Source organism: Zophobas morio, unplaced genomic scaffold (genome assembly GCF_036711695.1).
Source record: "Zophobas morio isolate AGI-343-1 ecotype UQ-CSIRO unplaced genomic scaffold, CSIRO_AGI_Zmor_V1 ptg000058l, whole genome shotgun sequence".
Taxonomy (NCBI): domain Eukaryota; kingdom Metazoa; phylum Arthropoda; class Insecta; order Coleoptera; family Tenebrionidae; genus Zophobas; species Zophobas morio.
The window spans coordinates 3,476,858-3,498,493 of record NW_026972163.1 but is presented as its reverse complement, the minus strand read 5'-3'; the positions used below and the strand labels follow the sequence as shown (position 1 = coordinate 3,498,493).

At 34.6% G+C, this 21,636-nt stretch overlaps 1 protein-coding gene across 1 annotated transcript in view; it reads right to left on the bottom strand.

Annotated features, from left to right (window-relative positions):
- The window catches only part of LOC135143210 (myb/SANT-like DNA-binding domain-containing protein 3), a 152,322-nt gene extending 133,077 nt beyond the window's left edge, over positions 1-19,245 (bottom strand). The window contains exons 1-3 of the mRNA XM_064075088.1: positions 18,902-19,245; positions 18,751-18,854; positions 18,585-18,688 (exon numbers count right to left, since the gene is read on the bottom strand). The gene's annotated coding sequence lies outside the window, so the exon portion shown is untranslated. The remainder of the gene's footprint in view (positions 1-18,584; positions 18,689-18,750; positions 18,855-18,901) is intronic.
- Between the last annotated feature and the right edge of the window lie 2,391 nt (positions 19,246-21,636).

Below are 21,636 nucleotides of genomic sequence, written 5' to 3'. Positions count from 1 at the left end.
TAAATAAAAAAAAAAGATTTTACATATTTCATATAATAATACTCGTAATAACGTAATCACATGTTTTTAAGTAATAAGTTCTGATTACTAACCTATATAAATACAACTACGATTTTTTTGCTTTTCAGCATCTGGTGAAAACAGCCGCTGCAACAGACATTTTTGTTAAAGAAACAGTTATATGGACATCAAGAAAAAGTTTGCCGTATAACTTTTTTGATGACGAAGCTACACCGAATTATTTCAAATTAATTTCTCCAAATCTATCAATGCCAAAAAAAGACAAACTACGTTGTACAACTCTCAAATATTTCGAACAAATGCGTGAAAATGTAAAACAACTTTTACTTGACACTAGCAGTAAAATTTCTTTTACTGTAGACGGTTGGACGTCTGTTAACAGAAAATCTTATTATGGAATAACAGCACATTACATAGATGACAACTGGAAATTATGTTCTCTAACTTTAGATTTTTTACCATCTGATGGAAAACATACAGGTTTAGACATTGCAAAACTCTTTCACTCATCTATAGAATTTTTCGGTCTTAAAGAAAAAATTCAAGGCATCACCATGGACAATGCTTCTGCCAACGACATGTTTATAGCAGAATTGAAAAAACTTCTGAATCAAGAAAGCATTAGATTTGACGAAAAAAATAGCCACTTCCGATGTATGGCACACATTTGCAACTTAGGCGTGAAAGATATTTTAAACACTCTAAAAATAGAAGAGGTACGAACAGAGGATCATGAAGATGATTATAGTGCTGATGAGAACAATGAAGAAAATTCTGATGCAATAAGTTTAGAAGTTGTTGTGAAGTAAAAAGAATAACCTACAAGGATCCTCCTTTAGATGTATCAACTAGATGGAACAGTACGCAGGCAATGCTGGAAGTTGCTTACAGTATGAAAGAAGCTTTATAACTGCTCTCTGAAAATAATGCCGTTTTAAAGCGCTATTCTCTAACTGCCTATGAATGGATTTGGGTGAACAAATTGAAAGAAGTTTTAAAATATTTTAAAAATTTTTCAGTTGTTTTGGAAGGAGAACAATATCCTACCTTATCACTAACCGTTATAGCCTTTAATTTACTACTTGATAGACTGGAGTCATTCATGAATTCATTGAATATTGCTGACGAAACCGACATATGCTTTTATAATGCATGTGAAAATGGAAAAAGAAAAATCCTGAAACACTATCGAAAAACTAACTGGATTTATTGTGCCGCTCTATTATTAGATCCGCGTCATAACCTGCGGAAATTCGATCAAACTGCATGGGGAAAAGAGTTGAAACATTATTCAGTGGTATTTTTTGAAAAAGTTTTTCAGCAGGAATACTACCCCCATTATGAGGACAGTGACTACCCAAAGCATCAACCTACAAAATCAACGGCATCAACAGACAACAATCCCCTAAGCAGTATATTGGCATTTTTTGACGACACCACTGCTAATTTGTCTCCAGCAGAATGTTGGAGAACTGAGCTTAACCGTTATTATACAGAACCAGCCCCAGCACCTACCATAAACATTTTAGAATGGTGGAACATTCATAGAAGTATTTACCCTAATTTAGCAAAAATGGCCAAAGATATTCTAGCCATACCTGCTACATCCGTACCTGTGGAAAGAGTATTTTCAAGGGCAGGACAAATTATGCGGAAAGAAAGAAATCGGCTCACAGCCGAAACTGCACGAAGTCAATTGTGTATTGGTTCCTGGGCTCATTGCCCTCATGCAAATAAAATTATGCTTTGATTTTTTTATATACTCGTAACGTACTCGTTTTTAATTATCTTTCTCTGTTTTATATTTTATTAGAATAGAACTAAATAAATGTTTTTTTCAAATTATTTACATATAATTTTATAAAACCGATACTCGAGAGTCTCGGCATTTGGTCTCGATCTCGCCGAGAGTTTCGGCGAAAGGTCTCGAAAGTGAGTCTCGCTTATTTTCTGGTATCGGTCTCGGGTATCGTCCCGAATTTTAAGCGATACCGAGACGAGAACGAGATTAGTCTCGATTTTTGCGAATCCCTAGCCGTAATATTGTCTACACAGATGAAACTTATATTAATTCCAGCCATACGACACCATATGAATGGACTGATGGAAGCGACAAATTATTACGTAAACCATTTGCTAGAGGCGGAAGACTGATAATATAATTGTTCATGCTGGGAATGAAAGTGGATTTGTTGAGAACGGACTTTTAATATTTACGTCTGGTAACTTGTAGTCTTTTATTCATATTAACCACAATGTTTAAACTTGTTTTTATCTATAACAGGTACTAAATCGGGTGACTATCACGACGACATGAATTGGGATAATTTTGAAAGATGGGCAAGATCTCAGTTAATACCAAATCTGCGACCAAATTCAGTCTTAGTGGTAGACAATGCCTCATATCATAATGTCAGAGAAATTAAAGAACCAACTTACACCATACGGAAAGCAGATATGCTGTTGTGGTTGGAAGAAAGAGACATCGTGGTGGACAAAACATTGATTAAACCAGAAATTTATGAAGTTATCAAGGATTTTAAAAGTGCCACCCGTATAAATAAACATTTATACTCTGATGGCAGAATTTGGTCATGCAGTGCTAAGACTGCCGCCATACCATCCCGAGCTAAACCCAATTGAAAAAATTTGGGCAAATGTAAAAAATTGGGTTGCTCAACGGAACACTACCTTTAAGCTGCCTGATGTCGAAAAGTTGGCAAGAACGCGATTTGCCGAACTTACGGCAGATAATTGGGCTGCTGTTTGTCGAAACGTCGTTAAAGTGGAAGACGAATATATCATTAAAGAAAGATTATTAGATGATGCGTTGGAGGAGTTTGAGTTTATGGTAAATACCGGCTCCTCCGACGAAGACTTTAGTTCAGATGACGACGCTGACGATCAGCAGCCCAGTACGTCAGGTGGTAGACGTGATCACGATTATCTTGGGGTGGCACCGTTACTTTACAACAGTGACGATTCAGATTAATCTTTTCATCAGATTATAGCTAGAGGCTCTATAAACGACAATTATGCTAAAATATGAACTGTGATTATTACTTTGGACTTAAAGATAGTAGACGTTAAGCCTTATTATAATCCGACTTTACGGAATTGACAAATTGTGCCAGAAAATTAAAAACCATGTAACTAATATCATGGGTTGCTAATTCTCAGAGTTTGATCCCCGCTTTTATCGAAACATTTAACTGTTGATTTAAGACTAGTCGACTATAAAATAGCGTATGATACGGGTTTATAATGCGGGGTTCGTGAAATTTTTTACTCATGCTATAATCCCTCACATTATAAACTCGTTTAATAGGAATTAGAAATACCAAATGTTTTGTGATACATTATAATAATTTATTGTTACGTAAGCCAATTTTGTTACCAAATACGAGCCCTAACAACTAAATATTGGGACACAGACAATTTCTCAAAAAAATCTGGTATATATTTTTGATATCATTCAATTCGTTTGGACTAAATGCAAATTTTGCATGGGCATCTATTTTGGCAGAGAGTGAGGTATTTTGCAAATTAATAAATTTTCTTAGAGCGCAAAAATTGTCACCTAAATAAAAAATGTGCCATTTTTGCTGACATTTAAATGTTGGGACACCCGAGAAAATTTGCTAAGTATACCATCGAAATACAAATGTAGTAGCTGGTAAATGCTGCCATTATTATAAGGATCGTAGCATTTCATACTAGTGTTGGTTTCACTTAGAAGAAAATAGTTAGTGGTGGGCTAGTTTTAGTAAAATTTCTGAAAATAATAATTTCGCAGTACTGCAATGGAAAATCGATAAGAAAAAGTGAAGATTTGTTCTAAATAGCTTAGTCGTCGATGGTAAACATCGTAAAATATTACGCAGACAGAGGTACCATAGGAATAAAAGGTAAAATTCCCGGTAGGCCACCACTTGTGAAGCCGCGTGATCAACGACAACTGATGAAAATTTATAAAAGTGGACGACGGAGTACTTCAAGAGAAATTACTAGTTGCTGGAATAGCGATAACCAACTAAATGTTTCAAGACAATATTGTCGCGAATGGATACACAAATCAGGCCTTGGTTTTTACATTGTAAATCTTAAATAAAGCTATCATTGATTGACTTTATTATTTATTTATATTGTGTTAGGCTAAAGTAAAACTACAATTAAAAACTGCCCATAAGAAAAATTGGTTAATATGACCAAAATAAAAATTGGAGAAAAGTAATATATAACGCTGAGTCCAAATTTGATGTATGGGTGAGATAATAGTCGAAAAAGAGTTATTGAAATAAAAAAGGAATTTTAATATGGATTATCTTAAACAATCAGTCAAGTTTGCAAGCGGAAAAATGGTTTGGGGGTGCATGTCTATTAACGGAATTTAAAGACCAGTTAACAACGTTCATGGAAGGGAAATCACAAATTCAAACAAATGTCACGAGACTTTGTAAAAAAATATTAACAACTACTGAAGCAGTCTATCCTGTTGATATTTATATTTTTCAACAAGATGATGCTTCAAGTTACACACCTACAACACTTATTACAAAGAATAATAATATAAATGTTTGCCCTGACCATCGAATAGCCCAGATCCTAATCTAGTAGAGACGGTATGGCGTGAAATAAAAAAATATTTAGGAAATCATCCACGACAAGCGATTGTCAATCTTCAACAGGAAATTTCGCGAGTGTAGGATACGGTAACAACTCCTGTGTATTGCAGAAAATTAGTTGAAAGTATGATGGCAAGAATTCCTGCAGTTATTAAGGCAAAAGGAGATATGACCAGTTACTGAATTTGCTGTGTCCCAATATTTATGTGTCACAAAATGTTACGTTGTTTTAGAGTTTTATGTCACTGTTTGAGTTAGAAATCAGTTTTTGTTGTGCTGTAAACATTAACAGTTTTGCAAAACGAAGTAATTTTAAAATTTTAATTATCTAAAATAAATTACATTTTTGTTAAAAAGTTTGGTGATTTTTTTATAAAAATTTTTTGTTGTCCCAATATTTAGTTGTTAGGGCTCGTATTATTTTTTTATAAATTTATTTTTATTAAATGGTTGTCTGTATTCTTTTGTGGAAATTGCTCTATTTTTAATTGTTTTTGAAAGAAATATTACTCAGCCGAAACTCCCTTCTCAATACATCGATGTTACGCCACTGCTAGCCCGACTACAAGTCGCGCATCTTAAGCCCCGCCCCGCCCCTGTACCCTTTCGTGGTGAAATTACTTCTAAGCAATAATGTATGTAATAAGTAGAGAGATGCAAAAATAGTTCAAGGACGCGGTTATACTTCCCACTCCTCATTATCATTGCCACTCCAGTGTCGCGCGGCGAAATGCAAGATTTAACATACATATCAGTAGTTTATTGTTTTTATTATATAATAATTAATAACCATCGGCTCCACGTAGCAATACACGGATGAGACGTAGATTATTTTATAATAGCTGCAACGGCAAAATGCGATGCCTGCTATCCCAATCACCAATATTAAAATGACCGAACATGCACCGACGGGCGAAGCGAAGCAATAACAGCGGACGCCGCTGACGGAAAGTGGTGGGAGGCGCCTGGCCTAAAACTGCATCTCCTTAGTAATAAGACTAATAAGAAATGTATTACTTAAGTAGTTACGAAGTAAGAAGTGAGTGAGTGAGTGAGTGAGTGAGTGAGTGAGTGAGTGAGTGAGTGAGTGAGTGAGTGAGTGAGTGAGTGAGTGAATGAGTGAATGAGTGAATGAGTGAGTGCGTGAGTGCGTGAGTGGGTGAGTGGGGAGGGAGTGAGTGAGTGAGTGAGTGTGTAAGTGAGTAGAGAGAGGCAACCAAGTGGTGTACGAGAGAAGAATAATAAGATAAGTAGTAGCTAAATAGTGAGTTTCAATAGTGCGTGGACTGGCTAAATTCAGGACTCTACACGAGCACTACATGGCGACCCTGCCAGTTACCTATTGAAAAAAATAACGTGGTCACCAGACAAAAAATGGGAAAATCACAGTCAAAGGAGGAGGTAACAATAGCCTAAACAGGCACTGGAAATGCTGCAACTTCTTTTTCGAGTATGGAATGGACAATATTGGGACTCACAGGGGTGATTATTTGCGTTATTGTGTTGTTTTGCGTCAACAGTACCTGTGAAGGGCAGCACAACAGGAAATTCGGCGGTACGACCTACGAAGATCCATACAGGTAGAGACAATCGAAACCGAGGAATAGATCTTTGCAGACGACCTTCACTGGATGTTAGTTAAGTGTCTGTGCGTTGTTTTCGTCAGTGCAGTGAAATATGGCCTTTTAATAAAATTTTGTGTATTTGTAAACTTTGTACAGGTGAAGAACACGGAATGAAGGTGTAATGACTAGACAGCGGATTTCCGTCGGGCTACGTCACGATTATAGGTGGGGACGCGCTGGATCGCCGGGACTCAGTAGCGGGTGATACATAATCACTGAATTTAATCGTTACTTATTCCATAAATACAATTAACGATTTATTAATCAAACGTCTAAGTAAATGAGAACGGGAATTAACAGCAGAGTGCAATGAAGCAGCGTTATTCTAATCGCAAATAAACGATGTGCAGCTCGTAACTGCAATGAATTCCCATCCCGTACGAGCCGTACCGAGTTTGGCCTTGCCTAGTCCGACAGAAATCCGCTCTCTAGTAATGACACAAGCGGATATGTGGTAATCGAAACGCAGCAAGTTTTAAGTTGAGAACTTTGATAGGACATCGATACACGAGAAAAAGCCACTGTAAGCGAAATGGATATATTGTATTTTGCTGAATTTTATATTTGCAATAGAAATAAGTAGTCATTTGGCGGATGATCAATTTTAAGGGTCAGCTATTTGTTTTAAGTTTGATTTCTAATGTAATTTTAGATGGTAGCAGTACAGGAAATCTATGACGAATTGAAAAATATTAGGACATATTTAGTTAAAATAGGGAGTGACCGGCGCAATAAGGGTGAATGTTTGATTAGAAAAGTAGAGGAAGCCAAAATACTATATTTACAATTACAAACAGTTATTTGATAAAGATTTGAACTTGTATACTGAGGAAGAAGTTGAACAGTTTAAAAAATCCGTAGCTGCCATTAAGAAGGAATACCACGAAATTTTGAGTTTTGCGAAAGAAAAAAGCACCGATTTTCTCAAAATGGCTTTCGATCTCAAAGTAGCTTGCAATCTGTTCCCAATAATGAATGGTAATGAAGGTGTCACTTTGCAACTTTTAGATGCCATTGAATTATACGATACCATGTTGGATACAAATAATAACACAATTTTGTTTTAAAAACTCGTTTGTCTCCAAGCGCAAAAATTAGGCTGAATCGTACTTATAACTCAGAACAAGCACTAGTTACAGACGTGAAAATACATCCTCTAACTAGGAAATCCGATACGGCGCTACAAACTCTCTTTGTAAATTTAACAATATCAAGAGCTAATGGAGATGATGATACTTTTCTGAAAATAATGAATTTATTATTCAAACAGATGCAAGTGGGTTTGCAGTAGGAGCAGCGTTATCGAATAAAAATAGAAAACCAGTTGCTTATGCAAGCAGAAGTTTAAATAAAGCTGCAGCACAATATTCTACTATTGAAAAAGAATTACTTGCCATTGTATGGGCAGTAAAACATTTTCGACCTTACTTATATGGTAAACATTTCAAAATTTTAACAGATTTTAAAGATTTAGAAATTCTATGCAAGGAAATAAACGTGCAAGAATTAATCGTTATTAAAAATGGAAGTAATATGCATGAAGTCAAAAAGCTACCTAGTATGATTAGTGAACATAAGAAAGCCGTAGGATTAAATAATAATCAAAATTTTCCAAGAATATGTGTTGTAAATAATCCTAAAAATAGCATACAATGATATGAAAAATGTTCTTTTAAATTACTTTCACTTACTTCCAACTAGCGGACATGCGGGTGTAGAGCGCATGACAAATAATATTAAAAATATTGCTTTTGGAAAGGCATGACAGAGGATATTAGTAATTTTGTTAAACATTGTGATAGTTGCCAAAGACAAAAATATAGTAATAGTATAAAGGAACCTATGGCAGTAACGACAATAGCAAACACTGCATTTGAAAAAATATATCTAGATATTGTAGGTCCAATCGAAAGAGACGTAAGCAATTTTCCATATATTTTAACCTTACAATGTGAAGTAACAAAATATGTAGAAGCTTATCCGTTAGAAAACAAAGAAACTGTAATTATCGCTAAGGCATTTGTCGAAAATTTTATTTTAAGATATGGAGTTCCTAAAATAATAACCAATGATCAAGGAACTGAATTTATTTCAAATACAATGAATGAAGTTTGCAGTTTGCTAAATATTGATAAAATTCATTCAACAGCATATCAATCTTGAGAGTATAGGCGCTTTGGAAAACTCACATAAAGTTTTAGGTGCATATTTAAGAAACATGTGTAATAATCAGACAACAAACTGGAGTTATTAAATGTAACGGTAAAGTATTTTTGAATATCTTGAACACTTTAATTCTCGTGTTTACACGCTCAATATATACGCGAGCGGACGATATATCCCTAGATTTTAACGCTAGAGATTGTGTAAATTGTTTTTTTTTTTTTTTTTAGAATACGGACCTTACCAATTTAATACCATATTCATCACATACCTTGTCGATTAAAAAACCCTTATCGACCATAATTTGGTTTACATAGGGTTCTAATTGGTCCAGTAATTTTAACTGTTCAAAAATATTTTTATCTGATGCCCTCCCTCCATAAGAAGGGCTTACATAACATATAAATCCACAAGGGTAACAGCGGTCATAAATTTCAAAGTGTGGTCTTTTTTATAATGCCAATATAACCTTATCCGACAACATAACTTTTTGGGGGTTTATACAGGTGCTTTAGTACAATCTAAGACAATTCGTACTCTTTCGTAATTTTTAAAACAAATAGGCATAAGTGGTTATTCGCAATTAAAACAATTGTTTCAAAGACCAAACATTTTCAAAAAAGAAAGTGCCGTCTCGGTTTACACCTTGCATTAAATCCAAACTTAAAATGAAATGGAAGCCATTACGAAAGTATAAGATCACTGGAAATGTTAAAATGTATGTAGAATTTAGACACTTTAGGAAAGAGATGTAGGTACAGGACCAAGCAAATTATTATTTACAATAAATTTATTGATCTGATGGGCAAACATACAAATAAGGTGAAAAAACTACGTGTACACTTATTAACAAGAAAATCGAACACAAATATTTCATTATGACAAAATTACGACTGGTTAGCTGCAAGAGTAAAACCAGTAACAATTTGGCTCCTTTATGAAACTGCTAACTTGCTTCAACAGCTATAATTACTGTTGATCCCAGATAGGAACTAAGTTAGGCAAGTTCAAAAATCATCATCACTAATCATTGAAAAATAAAATAAAACAATTGTGGAAGAAACTCATCCCGAGGGTAACACATCAGTTGAAAATATCCTTTTAGGTTTTATGGAGAAGCAATTTTAAACGGGCTCACAAATAGTGATATGCAAAAGAAAGTGGGTCTGTAATGGTACAAAAATTATTACAAAACAAGAGTACCTTATAGAATTAAGACAAGACAAAGCATAATGTAGCAACTGCAAGCAGGGAAGCAAAAAAGTAAGGATTATGAAAAATATGAAAAAACGTAGTCTCTAAATGCACAAACAGTGATACACTGCAACACGATGGTCAATCGTATACAAATTCAGCAAATTATGAGGTGACAAGTTGAGACACCTAAAGATAGCCTTTTAGGATTTAAGTACTGATCTCCAAAGGAATCACAGACAGTGGTTTACAAAGAAAAAGGCCGTATACTAACGCAGAAATTATTGCAAAATCAGAGAATCTTGGGCAACTAAGACAAGACAAGAGAAGGAGAAAAGGAAAGAGAAAGTAAAAAAAAAGAAATGTCTGATTCTTCTAAGAGTGACATTGATTTGTCTTCAAATACATCAGAAAGTGACTGAGGCCCGGGCGATTTTGTAATAGTAAATTATAGTGGCAATTAAATCCCTAATTGCAAAAAGGAAAGTAATGACATTTTTGCGAAAATCGTGATGTTGATTATTTTTAGTACACTTTAAATAGGAGACTCTAATAGCGTCAAAAAATAAAAACTATCTATGACTTCATTATTTTTAATATTAAAATACTGTTATTAAATTTATTAAATATTATTAAATTGGTTAGTTGCAGAAACGAAACTGCTGCTGCAGAGGTTTCTTTTATGCCATTAATATTTCTTGAGTTGGATGTGTCCGTTTTTATTAAGTAATTGCGAGCGCACGGGAAGTTTTTGCCAGATTTTTTACATTTTTATCTAATTTGATTTGTACTATTTTGATGAAAGACTAAATGTAAAAACAATGTTAGACTTTTTTTCACACTGTTGTTATGGACACCTGGAAGCACAGTTGAGAAGCCAGGTTGACGAGCAACAAAAACGAAACACCGCTGTTGACTTAATAGAACACAAAGGACCCGGGTGGGTTAGTTAGCATCATGCTTGGCCGCTACACCTTGGGTCGTGGGTTCGATTCCCACCCTGGCTCTGGGTGTCGTGTATTCTCCTGTAATTGGGCCTCCGTGCCTGTTGGGGGACGTAATTGAATGAATTGAATGAACGAAAGAGAAGCAAAAGTATTTGACACATAGTTGAAAGATGTAAAAAAATTGTGTGACGAAAATAAAAATACCGCAGTTGTTTGTTTTGATTGTACGTTAAATTTATCCTTGCCGAATATACCGGTGCAAGAAATTTATTTGTCTCCGTTAACTCTGGGTGAATGTATTTGGTTGGAATACACGACGCTAAGCTTGTAAAAGCGAAACTGTATATCTACCAGGAAGGTATAGCTCGTGAATTTCCTACTGAAATTTGCAGCTTCCTTAATGATTATGTACTTAATAAGAAGAACTCCATATTTTTAGTGACAACTGCTGTGAACAAAGTAAAAATCACACTGTTGTAAGATATCTATTGGTTTAGTAGATTCAGGAAGATTTAAAAAAAAATCATCAACATAAGAGGACATTTGTATTTGCCGTATGACCACGATATTGCACTTATTAAACCAGCAATGGTGGTCGTTAAAGCATATCTAGGGAAAATTGAAAACTGCAATGTTTTTCAGGAGATCTATAAACAAAGGGTTGCCTTTAAAAACGTATAAATAATTATTGGCGAATTTTTGAATGCAGTACAGCTGTTTGTGAATCTACATTCTCTGTTTTAACCAGAATAGATTCCCCGCGCGTTCAATGATCAAAGATTGCCAAACTTGGTTTTTCTGGCTTTCGAAAAGTACCGTAACAATTCTTTGGACTTCGACAGGTTATTACGAAAATTTTGAAACTACTAAAGTACGTTATGCATCTTTTAAAAAATTGAGAATTTTCCATGACAGTGAAAAAAACTTCTCTTATTAAAAAAACCTTTAAACTTAAACGAAAAACTTTATATCTTTCAAACTTGGAATGTCAGAATGTTCTTCTAGTAGATAATGTTTTTCATGAATCTACCATTGCAGCACTAAAGAGACTCCCTGGGTGTGAAGACACCGTGCTTTTCTTGGTTTCTTGGACATAATAAAAAAATGGTGGAATATAGTGAACACCAAAAACACGATCAAGGGTAAAATAAAAATAAACGATCTGGCTACTCCAATTATGGGACCTGATGATCCAAAAATTTCCTTTTTAGAGGAATTTTCATTTGGATACAGAAGTGGCGTGAATTAAGTCAAAATTTTAACGGGAGAGGTACTGTAACAGCTGATACATTTAACCCTCGGATGCCCAAGGCTGCGTCAAATTTGACCAGCGAACCACTTTTTTGTGATTCATTGCTTCAATCTTATAAATTTTTTCTCCTGGATTTTATTTTATGCTTGTTTTGGTGTTGTCGACAATATGTGAATACTTGATGCCACTTCATTTTAGATTACGGAGAAAGTGTTTCTTGCGGAAGACGATTATTTCTAAAAGGGCTCGGTCCTCAGCTAGTGAAGCCTCCCATAATGGATTTAATGGTGTTCCTCGAAGTGTCCAAATAGCAATTGGTACTGTAGTTGATATAGAAAGAGTTGGAAGGAATAAGCAATCCAGAAACGAAAAGAGAGGGTAATGCTACAAATATTCTGAAAAATGTGGACAATGCGCCATTTTTGGTTGCAAAGCACATGTAACAATAGGTGTGTCAAAATTCTGCCAAAATTGTGAACAATAGAACTATCGAATTTTAAGTATTTTATTAGTACATTATTTTAAATTTTAACTATTGTTTTTTATACACATATTTTTTGGGGACTTTGTTTTTATTAAAACATAATAAATAGGCAAATATAACTTGAAATAATAAAATTTGAACCAAAATTTGGATAGGTCAAATTTGACGGGCTTTGGGGGTCTATTTAAAAAAAAAACAGCTTCGGCATCCGAGGGTTAAAGCGTTGGAACGTAACACAACAGTGTTAATCAGTTTTACAAAATATGCATTCAGTATCATATATCTGACTGGGGAAAATGCAAACGGTCAATTTATAACGACGATTTGGTCGCTACGGAGCTCTGTCAGGATGTAACAATGTTTCGTACAGATAGGCGTTGGAATCAGAAAAAAAAAATTCGCATTCAAATATTGTTTGAAATTTTAAAAAATAAGGATGTCTTCACGTCTTTTGTTACCTGAAAATCAAAACTGTACTGACTGTTCTTTAACTGATTTTCATGATTTGCTGACTTCTAATTATTTAGAATTATGTAAAATTGATGTAGATGCACAAATACATGTTCGTGGCTAGGTAGCTCGTTCTGTAAAAGTGTGTAACACTTATTTTGATACTCTTCAACTTATTGGCTTATATATCCCATGCAGAGACATTTTTTTTTTCACATGGTTGGTGGTTTACAATAAATTGTTAGTAATGATTTTTTTGAAAATAAGTTTTTAACACATGTAAATCAACATTTACTCCTTGTGCTATTAACAGAATTAAGTCTGCAGGGAAATAATTTTTATAAAGAGTTGGAGGAATGTAACTGTGGACAGAATATTCGTAATCCCTTTAACAAAATATTAGATGTGTTTTACAATATACTTTTAAACAATTACACGAAGATGAAAAATGAAGCTCATGAAGAGAACAAGAATATCAAACCTAAAAGTACAAAAAGGTAACTACAGAATCTTCATTAGCATATAATTGATTAAAAAACTAATAATTTTGTGTTTTTCAGGGTTCCCAGCAACCTGGAAAACCTTGAAAACCTGGAAAAGTCACGGTAATTAAAAAAATTAAATATAAGTCAGGGAAAAAAATATTCGAAATTATTTATCATCAATCGTGATAGTAAGTTTTGTCGGGTAACCAAGGCTATAGGTGTAAATAAGACGAGCCATTTTCAATTTTTCGATGTGTTTATATTACCACTGTAAGTTAAAAAGTGTATAAATAGTGAGGAAATAGCTATTTGTGCAATAAGATAGTAAGTTACTTTTTTCCACATTCTAGACACGAGATTTTTGATCGAGACGAAGTCGAGATCAAAAACATGTCGTGAATGTGGAAAAACACTTTTCCTATCAAATTGCACACAAGATTTTGTAAAATTAGGTAAAAAACTCTTCATTATAAATTTTATTGAATAATAAAATATCAAGTCCCTTTCAATGCAATAAATTTGTCATGGGAATACAAACAAGCAACGCAATATTTTGCAATTTTTTAACGTTTGAAGTGTTTTGGGTGTTTCTTGCAGTCAAAATGTTGGAAGATGGTGTTGCATCAGTATCTTTTGATGTTGAAGAGTCAGCCACATTGGCACGCAATTCCCTATTGCCCGAGAAATCAAAGGAAAAGTATAAAAAGGCGTACAAGGAGAAAAGAGTGCAAGATGTGAATGAAGGAGTATTATAAGCATACTTCGAACAGAAATCACGAATTTTGAAAGGTTCTACTTTATGGAGTGTAGGTGACACCATACTAGTAAGTCCATAGCTTTTTACTTTTTTGTAGAAAAATAACTTCATATTTATTTATAGAATTCACTTCCTGATGCTGTAAAGCAGTTGATATTTCGGCAATTGAAGTGCAAAAGATGAACGCAATATCCCCCTGAATTGAGAAGTTTTGCTTTTTGAGAAGTTTTGCTTTGACACTGCAATTTTATTCGAGTAAAGCATATTATTTTATTCGAGAAACATGGCATAATGCATTGCCACATCCATCAACGATTAGATCGTGGTATTGTGTCATTGATGGCAAGCCAGGATTTACTAGCGAAGCCATAAAAGCAATAAAATTGAAAGTAGAACAAAAGAAGCCACAACCTCTTTTCATCAATTAACTGTTGATGAAATGGGTATACGGGAGCAGATACTATTCAACAAAGAGAGGTTTTATGGAGGTGTTGATCTAGGAACGGAATTTATGCACACAAGTGATTCAGTTCCAGCTGCAACTAACGCCTTGGTTTTTATGCCAGTATCTATTAATGAAGGGTGGAAAGTTCCAGTTGGTTATTTTTTAATAAAAGGTTTGACTGCTCGTGAAAGGGCGAATTTACTAAGTAGCAGGGGCGGCTGGTGCCGGGGGGCACAAGAGCACGTGTCCCCCCAAAATTACAACGTCTACAAACACACTGGACACCATATTTAAAAAATTATCCGGAAATTTGTATCATAATTATCAAAACTATTTTTTTTATCTCGCTCCACTTGTATAAAATGTATCAAAACTTACTTCCACTTGCATCTAAAGATGTGTCTTGGATATATGATATGTTATTTCTGATGAAATGCTGATAAAAGCCCGGCACAGAGACCGAATGGACCGTTGCCATGGAAACTACACGTCGTAGCCGCCTGATATGCGCCTGATACAACTAGGTTTTGAGCCCGTTGCGATCGTGCTCTGGAGGATTGAGTTACTATCGCAGGTTTTAATTTTCCTTCGCGCGAACACGTATGATAAATATTCTTCTCGGTAATACAGACATTCGGAAACAACTACACACCGCTTATATTAATAATATTCGGGCACATAACGCAAGGGTCGACAAAAATCGCCATATATATTACGCCGATTGATAATGTGCATAAAATTTTGTGGAGTGTTTGAATTTGCTTTACGTGGACATGACGAAAGTAGGGAATCACAAAATCCAGGTATATTTCGAGGTCTGATTGATTTTATGGTTGAATTGAACTTTATCAGATCATTTGAAAGAAGCAACGGTTTTTAAAGGAATGCCTAAAACTATCCAAAATTAACTTTTAGATGCCATGAACACCGAAGGCAAAAATGTATGTGGAGAAACCCTTTTTAATTTTTATTGAATGTATTTTGGTATTTATTTCCGTCACACAATTTCGTCTATTAATTGGTAATGACAACCTGTTTTATATCTTCATATTCAACTCACCAATCAAACTGTGTCCCCCCATTTCTAAAGGTCACCAGCTGCAACTGCTAAGTAGCTGCCTAGAACTTTTACATGATACAGGTGTTCACTGCTATTCAACAACATTTGATGGAGCAACAGTGAATACAAGTATGTGTAACGTTTTGGGGGCTAAATTTGATTATGGCACCAAACATTTTAAACCTTACATGGTACATCCCATAACAAAACGGAAAATATATTTTTTTCACTAGCAGCCATGACGCATGCAAATGTCGACTCATTTAGAGGTAGCAAATTCAACTTTTGCGACCACCGGTTCAAAAACAAATGTGTGCTATAAACATTACTTGAGTATACGCATGATAGTTGGTAGACGGTAAAAGATAAAATGATTAATTCAGCGACAGACAGACCAAGTATAAACGGTTTTCTTTGTGTTGAAGATTTAGATTAAGTTTGATTAGAAATCAAAACAAAATCATGTTGCGTCAAAAAATTGAACGTTTATTTTTTCAATTTATTGTCTTATGGTTTCTACTAGTGAAAAAAATAGTATATTAACCACGGTTGCAAAGCCACTTCTAGACCTCGCGCTTCAGAGCCCTCGACGCTGCGCGTCTCGGGTTCTAATTTGCGCTCGGTCTAGATTGCTTGGCTTTGCAACCTTGGCTAATAATATACTATTTTGTTATATTTAACACGACAGTCGATTTTTGCGGGAGGTGCTCAGAAAGCCACAGCTGTATCGCGGTGATTTTTCAAGATATCAAAATGAAATTTGTACCACAGTATAGAGATCAATCAGTAGAGACAACTCGTGTCGGCGCCTTTGATCTTTTTGACCAGAATTTTAAGCCGTCATCGGTGGTCGTTGCCCAAAATATTTCTAGATGTCGCCACCCAATTTAAAAAGTATCACAAACGCTTCACTTTAAAATTGATTCGTGTACACAATTTACCACACTTTGTGCAAATGAATTTTTGGAAGACTTAAAAATAGTGTAATAACTAGTTGACCTTTGAAACCACACAGTCTATTATAATAAATAATTAATTAAGGGCCCTATAACACAGCCGTGTTGAAATTTAGATGTGGCCCGCTTCTCTGATTTCGATTTTACGTTTCATTAATTTCTTTTTCGTGATGGCTGTACATGGTTGTAAAATTCAACGTTATTAGAAAACGCTAATATATGTATGTACATTTATTTTTTTTTACAAAAAAAATTAAACAGTAAACAATGGTTCTATGTAAACGTGAACAACGCTTTTTAAAATGTTTCTGTAAAAATTACACTTAACTGCAATAATTACACCGGAAGATCAGCCTTAAATCATCAAAACCAATGCAACTAAACTGCCAAATTTCAAATATTTCACATTAAAGTCACTAGACAACCAAAGTACCACAGTTCAATGTCCTAATGTGTAAGAAGGAGAAGTACCTTGCGTTGCGCGCCCTCATATGGTCACAAGACAAACGACCACCCATGAAAACGGGTCAGTAAAAATAGCGAGTTGTCTCTACTGAGTGATCTCTATACTGTGCTTGTACCAATCAACTCTATAAAGTAGACAACCAACCACGCGTCAAATCGACAAAGTCCAATTGCAGTTTTATGGTGGGCCCAAAAACTGCTATAGCAGTTATAGTTAGAAAATCAATTTTTTTATAACTTATTTTTTAATTTTTTATTAAAAACTATCAAAAATAATTTCAGTTGTTCAACAATATATCAAATACAAAAATGCACACATTTCTATATGTGCCGTTTTTCAAAGCATGATCCCGGGCACATAAGAGGCTGGTTTTTGTAATTTTTACGCCAAACTGTTTGCTTCCGCTTGTTGTCAATCTTTTTGCAGACAACGCAGTTCAAGAAATACGATTTTCTTTTAAAAGGTGTTGGATGTGTCTTCTTTGAGGTGCTCGGTCTTTCGTATTGTAAAACCCAATGTGCTATGGTTATCTTATTTTGTTGCTTCGAAGGACCTGAATTAATTAAACAGCTTTAATCACAATCAAGGCTTTATTTTTATATAAGCAGCGGACCGACTTGGTCTTACACGTTTGGTGTTGGCGGTGTGACTGGCGGCTGCCTTAGTAGGTCTGTCGGTCTTATGAAAGAGACCGATCGCCGGGGAACAAAGGGTTCGCCGCCAACGAACACCTGCAACTCTGAACACTCGGTTGTTCTAAATTGTTACTTCTTGGCGGTAGTTCGAGTAATACACGAATTAGTTCTTCTCGAAATTGAAGTAATGACATCTTTGGTTTAGTTTTGATTTTCTTGTATGCACAATCTTAATGGGTTTTCCTATTAATAAGGTATTCTGAAAATTAAACATAACACTAACTTAAAATTTACATTTCATCTGTATAAAATGTTATTAAAATTGAAATAAAAATTTGCTGTACTTACAGTATTGTCATCACAACTAATGTTATTATATTTTATGCTGTGCAAATAAACAAATACTTTAGCCAACACTTCCGCTCAAAGTCTGCACAGCTAGCTTGGCATTCATTCTGTTATTTTGATAGTTTATGTGCTTTCGACTTAATCGTGTTCCTATACGCAACCCTTCATTTATTTGAACATTATTTAATTCTTTAATGTACATCCATTTAATTTCATTGTTTTGCTTACCAAAAATAATGCCTTTATCACCCAATGTGTTTCTCACGAGCTTAATCATATGACAAGTATCATAAAAAAATATATTATCTGTACTTTCATTTGTAGTTCTATGATGTTTTTAACATTAAAGCACAGTTTTAATCGTGTGTATGCAACTCATAGTAAGTTTTTAAAGATATACTCGTAACATAAAACAGTAAAATTTGACCTCAAGTGAATTAGAACATGGAAGCAGGTCCCAGTTACCCGAAAAACTTTTAGCGACATTACCCCAAAGTGTCGGGTACCTCATGGGTCCTCGAACGCCGATTTTTTTTATGTGGTTGACGTAACTATTTTTGTTTCCAGACATGTGACTACTCCCCGTTAGGGAATTAGGGTATTAAGTAGAATTGAAAATTGTTTATGAAAATGGTCGAGACAATGAAAATATAATGAATAATGTCACTTACATGAAGTTAGTAGAAAAACTTAAACCACTCCTTGCGCATCAATAACGTGTACGACTACATTTCGTTGATAGATATGTATGATGGGCAGCACTGATTTTGGGAGTCTAAAAGTACAATATAATTTTTAGTCTGACACATATTACAGAAATATTTATAAATTATTTACCTTCAAAGATATTAATATTACTCGATGATACTGTAGACCCACACACCCAAGTGCAATTCACCAACAATCGAAACGTCTTTCCAGAAACCAAAAAATGAAGTGATCTGTCTTGAAACAAATTGTTATTAGAATTAATTACAGATAACATTACATTTTACCCGCTTGCTGTAGTAATTTTCATAAGGATTTGAGCATTTGCCATCATTAAAAAATTTTTGGAAACGTCCAGGTGTTCCACGTTTAATTCATCATTGGTAAAATTATTACAATAATGTTTCTTCGGCACTTCATTATTAATTGCATTCCTACTACCAAATCTCGGGTCTGGGGTATATTTCAGAGCGGTAATATGTATTACCATCACGCACCATAGCCACAGTACACTTAAATGCCAAATTTAAATCTATTATTTTTACATGTAATGACAGCAAACAGCGGAGATGAATTAGTAGTCGATCTTACAACTTGTCGACAAACATTAAACACAGTTGCACAGTTCCAGCATGCGAAACTGTGAGGTTATGACTACAACAATTCAAACATAGATTAATATAGATGCGACATACACGCTGATTTTGCAAAATCACCCTTATTGACGTTGGAGTCGAGGAGTCGTCAACCGTCATTTGATTTAAACTATGACGCTTCTCTATGTTCTCTGATTCAAACATCTCTCAAACTTGGCACCGTCTTGAGTATGCAACACACATTTCAGATTTAGGGCAAAAGCCAAGTCTAAATGCATGCGTTTAAAGGCGGCAAACGTAAGTTTCACTGTGTGAAGATGATATTTCATGTGGTCTAACTGCTTTCTTAGTCTCCCGTATCGCCCGAACAATATTAAAGATTATGTTTGGTCTTAAAACTTTTAAGAAAGAACGGTGCAAAGTTGTAGTGCCTTTAATTGCACCACTAGGTGGTCGAAAAATTGCGGAATATCATTTGATAGGTTGGTAATTGACAATTTCTCTAGAAGAGCCATTCAATGAATTTGGAAAATTATATAAAGATTGATTATTGTAAACGAGTTAAAGTGTATTAAAGTGTAGTTCAAACATTTAGAACGAACTCTTTTGTTCGCACTAGTGCTCTTTATTTTAAAATTAATGGTTGTTGACTACTTCTACATTATTGTTCATTTATTCTAAAGAAATCTATGTGAAAAAGTTTTTAAATTTTCAGGTAAATTTAATGTAATATTTATACCTATATAATTGTTTGTTCTTAAACAAAACCATTGAAGCTGAATTGGATATTAGTTTTCTTAAGTGCCTATTCTTTACGACTTATTAATCAGTTTTTGCTGAAATGATCCAATCATAAAGGAAACTGATCAAGTTAATAGATTTTAGATTACCATTGAACCAAGAATTAAACATGAAATGGATTGTTTCTATGTGGCGTGCGAATTTCCAACCCTCCAGGACAAGTGTAATATGTAGCAAGCATTTTCTTGAATGTGATTACATTATTTTCAATGTGAAAAAGCAACTGAAACATGATGCTGTTTTTGATTTCCCAAATCATTTGTCTAAAAAAATTTGTGACAATGAAAAACTTGGAAGTTCATTTACCAGAAGAGGCCAATAAAAACGAGAATGTGTATTAAATTCACTCAGAACTTTCTTTTAACATATAGTTTGTTTATCTCTTAGCGGAAAAAAAATCACAAGAAATTACAGCGGTATGCAAAGTCCAAGTACTAGTCAAATTGCTAGGTAGTTAGTAGTTAAAGTCTGTCTAGAATTATAAGAATTTTATGGACTCCCAAAGTGAATTGGTTTTACAACCCTGTTGTCAATTTTATTGTACAGCTGAAGAGCGGGGTGAACTCAGGTACATAAAACATCGGCTTTCCCCTGACAGGCTCTTTACCTGTACAATAGAATTGAGGCCTGGGCTCTAAAACGAATGAACGTTGGGAGTCCATAAAATTCTTATAATTCTGGACAAACTTTACCTACGAAATAATCACACACTCGTACGTAATAAAATAAACTACAATTACTTATAAACATTCAATAAATTTACAAATAAGAGGACATACCTATTTAATTATGAACGCGTGATATTTTAGAATTAAACGTTCACCAGTGTACTTTGGCGAATTTAAAGACGGTCATTTTATGAAGAAAATGTCGCAATTGGCAAAAACTAGTCTAGCAATAAAGAATAAAAAAAAATCAACTCTTTGCGCATCAAAAAAGGAAGACTTTCTAGGAAAGTGGACACATTAAAAGACCTGATACAACATTTAAAAGATACATAAGTTGCATGTGCTGCATAAGAATGGTAATGTGAGTTTTAGCTTTAAAGTGTGATACATGATGGCTTCTAAGTAACGTTGTTGTAGTAAGTATGCCTTTTATGCTTTTATCGGTAATTATCTACATCTATACATATAACAAACAATTTAAAGAATTCACTGTTAACCCTATTTCCTTCATATAAAGCAGTAATAATAACAACATGTATATAGTACTATCAGTATTAGGAGTAGTTGCTACACCTTTAATTGTATTGTATAATGTAATCAAAAAACCTCCTCCGGTTATAATTGCTCTTAAATATTCGCAGGATAATTACAAAACAAAACCAGAATTCGTTGTTAACAATCTTATATATACTGTAGCGGCACAATAACACATGGGTAAGCAGAGTAAAGATAAGTTGTCTTGTGGTGTAGTGGTCAGCATACCTGCCCGGAATGCATGGAGACGTGGGTTCGAATCCCACCGAGGCACAACATTTTTCTCTGCTTACCTAAATTGGTGACCACCGACAGGCAACGCGCACGCAACATCCTTCTGCCACCGCCCTGTGCCCGCTGTGTTCGGGGTCCGCAGCACCGCCAGGGTTCGAACAACGACCGTAAGAGTGGTAGGG